Raw genomic sequence first — 5,280 nt, 5'->3', positions numbered from 1 at the left:
AAGCGCTCTGAGTTGGCTGAACTGCTGTTGGATGGGGGGGGGGGGGGGGGGGGGGGGGGGGGGTGGCATTCAGCTGGCAGCTCTGTGCCACCAGCAGGAACGGGGATAGGAAAGGCATTGCTGGGGAGCAGCTGCAGGCGCCAGGAGGTGCCTTGTCCGTGTCATTTATGCTCAGGATTGGGTTTGAAAAAGATAAAAAGGCAACTGAGTTTCTTATGAGCCTGAACTCGAGCCAGTCAGATTTGTTTACGCCACCATCCCATATGCCTGACCCCGTTTTAGGATCCGGCGCGTGGATCTGCCCAAAAAAAAGAGAAAACCAGAGTGCTGTGGAGAGGCCAGTGCTGGAAGCGTCTCCTGCCAGGCGTGGATGCTTGTGGCCATGGTTATGCCTGATTGCCCTGCGGCCAGCAGCGTTCCTGGGGGCTCTCCATCCCTGGGGTGGCCTCACCAGGAGCCTCCTATTACCTCCTTCCTCCTCTTCCAAGCTCGCATTGCCTACAAGTGTTTGAGAACCAACATGTTACCACCAGATATCTCACCGGGTTTGTTCCTGCTGCCTCACTACTTATTAAAAGGAGGAGAAAGTCAACAAGGCGTACTGTAGAAGATCCTGTGTAAAGCTTCACGTGAGCATGGGGAGATGTCAGCTGGCCATATTTAACTTATGAATTAAAGAATCAACTAGGAAGGACAACCCAGCTCCCCGTGCCACCATCCAGCACCTTCTGGGACCAGAGAAATCGAAATCCCTGTGCCAAACTGGAGCTTCACTGGCAGGGGGAAAGCTGAGAATGCTGACCAGTAGGAAGAGCCCTTCTGAAAGCGGTAATGATTAATTACTACTGATAATTAACCTACAACGACAGTGGCAGCGTGTGGGGCATGCATCTAATCACATGTGGCTATGAATGCAAACAGAGCCCTTCTTCAAAGGGAGTGCTGTTTTTTAAAGCATTTAGAAATGATTATTTCACAAGCGGAGTTTTTCCCAGCACAAGTGAAACAACTGGGGCAAATATTGGGGTACAGAGCCTATATGGGGGCACTGCTCCCTGTTCCCAAGTGCTGGCTGCTCCCATCTTGTCCCCAGGCACCCAGCCTGCCTGCTTGGAGCTGACATTCTCTCCAAAGGCAGAAAACCCGCATCTGCTGCCTTCCCCATCTCCTCTCCCAAGCTGTGAGATCCCACCCCTCTCGCTGCCTGTCCCCGCTGACAGCCCTGCTTCCTACAGAGCAAATGGGCTGAAACTCGGCGAGTGAAGTCATTTGCATTGATTTCCATGGCCTGGATTCTCTGCCTGGATTCTCCCGGTGACCATGGCCACCCTGCCCTCAGGGTGGGAGCTCCGTGGCCCCAACCTGAGCATTCGGGGCTGGCTGTGTTCTGACCTGCTCAGAAAGGAGCAGTGACAGCGTCTCTCACTCTTAAAAAGGGTCTCTGCACCAGCGCAGCAGAAACGCTGTGCAAGAAGCTCTTGAGTGTTTTTTTTTTTTTTCCCTCAGAGAAAATGCTTCTATTTTTGACGAAAGGCCTTTTTGAGGTATGAAACCTCTTATGAAACTTCTCCCACATCAGTGCTTTACATAAACTATTTTGCTGTAGTTGTGTTATTCATCGCATGCGTTTTACACCAGCATCATCTGGTTTGTCCCAGGAGAGAGGAAAGCAGAGTGTCAGCTGTAGGACATCCTGCAAAGCCCCGTCCTCTGCTGGGCACCTCCTATGTTTCTGGGGGGGTTTCCAAGGGCTGGGACACATGGGAAGGGCTTGCATCCAAATCATGCCCTGGTGCATCTCATCAGATGGAGCAGGGTGAGAAAAGCGTCTCAACAGCACCAATATCACCTGCAGCCTTGCAGGAGCAGGGTGTAATCAGGCCAGGAAGCATCACATCAATGCTTCTTGAATCAGAGCCTCTGCCAATGGGAGCTGCAAAGGTGAACAGCATCACACCGCTGTTCACCTGAAGAGCCTATGGCCCCAGAGCATGCTGGCAAGACATCCCTCTGCATCCTCATAGGGATTAAAAGGATGAAGAGCCCATTCGCTGCATCGCTATCACAGCCTTACTTTTTTTCTCTGGGCCTGAGATGTCAGGGCTGATAGCAGTGCAGTTTGTTTCACACCAAATGTTCAGCGATAGGTCAGGAGAACAAGTGAAAATGCCACCTTTGAGGGGAATTACATCATTAAAATGTCACAGTAGTATCTTGGGAAGCCAACCGGAGATTCCAGCTGCAGCTTCTCACACCCTCTGCTAGGAAAAATAAATAACACCTGCCAAGCGAAACCAGGCCTTTCCCTTCTAAAGCGATTACTGTTTTTTTTATGTCAGCATTGTTACGCACCACTCTGCCAGCAAGAGAGTCGTGATCCCATTTTCTGTTGCCATGAAGTCTGATCTGGGGGGAACACAATCTCTCCCCAGGCCAAATAAAATCTCATACCTCAGGCTTAAACTTTGGGATTACTATGAGACTTTCAGGAGGGCAGATGACTCTCTATCTAATTACTTTCTCAGTGAGGAAAAGAGATGGATGTGCATATTTCTGCTAGAGCATTCTTTGGGGCTCCTCTGGGTATTTTTTACTGATTTCTGCCCTGAATGTTGGGAGATCTGACACAAGCTGCTCCGAGAGCTGTCCCTGATTAACGCCAGTATGAATAATTCCAAAGCGCCCATCTGCGTGGTATCCGAGCTCACCTCTTCTGCTGGAGCAGGATTCAATCAGCGCTGCACCAAGAAGCTGCCCACAGCTGGAAGCCGCTCCCTGGCCAGAAGCTCAGCATGGCTCAGGTTGGTGAGCAGAAGGGCAGTGCCGGTGCCAGGCACATGCTGCTCGCAGGACAGCTGGATTCGCCTCCATCACCGCCAGGGATCCCCAGAAGCTGAATGGCTCATTGCCACCGCGGCATCCACCCAGAGAGGACAGGCAGAGAGAAGGAAGGGGGTTGGGCACTTGAGGCAGCTCCAGCTCACACCTTCTACCTCCCCGTTCCCGCCGTGTGCTCACATCATTCCTTGGACCGGATCAGAGAAATGAGATCTCCCTGAAATACCCCCACCCTTGGGCATAGGAAGAGTAACTGTCAAATGAAGAAACAGGACAAGACAACAGGAAAACATTCTGAACATTTACTGTTGGAATTTCTATACTCTATTCATTTGGTACCTAGGATTTATACTTCCTATAGCATAAATTGAGCTGGCGTCCAGCCCCGTCTCCTCCAGCTCCACTATCTGGTCCCAGCCGTGGTGGAGAAGGACCGTTTGGTTCTGGAGATGGTGCGTGATGTGGAGGAGCAGCAGATGCCGCAGGAACAGCATCCTGGTTGCTCCCGGGGCACTCACTGCCCGCTGCTGTTGCAGGGCCTGGCCGTCTCTTCTGAGGGCTTCTGCTCAGGTGGCCCTCCTTCAAATCCAGCTGCGGTGGGAATGCAGTGGGGCTCTCTTTCGTACGCCAGCGCTTTGCTTGAAGCTTCTGAGCAGACAGGGATAATCCCTCTTGAAATAGGGGTTGCAGTAGCAGAGTAACTGCAAAACTCAAAGGAGAGGAGTTAGATGCCACTGAAAATGACAAAGATACGATAACTAATAATAAGAATCTCAAAAGACAAACAGAGAGGACTCTCAGGGAAGGGAAACGTAGCATCTTCAAAAGCACAACGTGGGTTTGGAAACCCAAATACCACCAGCTTGCAGCCCCCTCGGTTGGGACTGGCCACCAATCCCACCTGTCCCGAGAGGTGTTCTATGGGCAGGGGGACTGTGTACCTCACTAGCAGTGGACACAGCTCCGGCTGCTGGGAATTTTGCATTTGCAGCAGATCTTGGCCAATGCCCTTCCGTAATGAAGAATCCATGAAGATGGAGCTGGCGAATAAAGGTTTTCATGGTACCAATGTTGAGAACCTGCAGAGGTCCTCTCCTTCCCAACACTTCTGTTTTGAAGAAGGTTTCCTCTATCACAATGCAGTTTCCATCGTCGTTCCACCAGCGATAGCTCTGATAGCTCACTGATAGCGATTGCTCTCCACAATTTCCCGGAGGTTTTGTAGAAAGGAGAAAGTCAACGAGTCATTGGCTGTGCAAGAGCCCTTCTTGGAAAGATTAAGCCGTAGTCTTTTTGCACAGGAGTCCTCCTGTGGACCTTGAGCAGTGTTTTCTTCTCGTGTCGGTCCTAAGGCAGCATCCCGAGCTGCTCTTTTACCCCGTCTTTGTGGGACAGGAAAAGCCGAGACTGCCAAGTCAGCGTTCAGAACCGAAACTTCAGGTGTTTCTGATGAAGACGTCTCCATTTTAATGATTAATTGTTTGCCCTGACAGAAATTTCTGTCCACGGCGGTTTCCCCAGCCAACGCGGGTTGTCCTGCCAGCAGCAGGATGGAGGCCAATGGCAGCCATGGTGTGAGGAGTGGGTTGGGACGTTCACAGGCGTCACCACAGTGACCGTGCTGCATCACAGTGACATCACAGACCGGTGGCTGTTTTCTGGGGAAATGGGGTGGCAGCATCCTTGTTAATTAAGGAAATTTGTAAGGACGATATCGCTCTCTACAGTGACCTGAAAGGAAGTTGTTTTCATGTGGGGATCAGCCTGTTTTCCTGTTAGAAGTGATAGGATGAGAAGTAATGGCTTTAAGATGCACTAGGGGAGGTTCCTGTTGGATATTAGGAAAAATTTCCTGTCCAAGAGAGTGGGGGGGGTATTGGCACAGGCTGCCCAGGGAGATGGGAAATCACGGTCCTTGGTGGTGTTCAAGAAATGTGGAGCAGTATTTCAGAGGGCATGGTCAGTGGGCATGTGGGGATGGGTTGACATTTGGACTTTGTGATCTTTGTGGTCTTTTGCTACCTCAATGATTTTGTGATTTTAGAAGAGCCCACTGTAGGTAATGCCAAGTGCCATCTGCAGCAGCCACCTGGAGGAAGAGCTGAGGAAAGGGGCAGATGTATGGAGAGCTCTTTCCTTTCTGGGAGAAGCTTCCATGTTCCCACAGCTCCCTCTGGATAGGCTGCCTCATGGCCCCATGCTTTCCCAGCCTCCTGCTTGCCCTTCTCCCTTGGTGGGGCTGAGAGCTACTTCTCACCTGGCTCAGGTGACAGGATGGAGGTGCAGAGCCACAGAAATGGCATAGCATGGCAGTGCCTGGCTCAGACTTGGGCTGCTGTCAGGCTGCCTCACCTCACTGGCCAGTCACAGGACAGCTGATGGCAGTAGCTGCCACCGCTCCAGGCTTTTCTCTGCATTCTCTCCTTCCCATCTGGAGGAGCA

At 51.5% G+C, this 5,280-nt stretch overlaps 1 pseudogene; it reads right to left on the bottom strand.

The window, feature by feature from the left end:
* Nucleotides 3,140–4,735, bottom strand: LOC110403322 (annotated as a pseudogene).

Source organism: Numida meleagris, chromosome 8 (genome assembly GCF_002078875.1).
Source record: "Numida meleagris isolate 19003 breed g44 Domestic line chromosome 8, NumMel1.0, whole genome shotgun sequence".
NCBI classification, from domain to species: domain Eukaryota; kingdom Metazoa; phylum Chordata; class Aves; order Galliformes; family Numididae; genus Numida; species Numida meleagris.
This window is presented reverse-complemented; position numbering and strand designations above follow the sequence as displayed.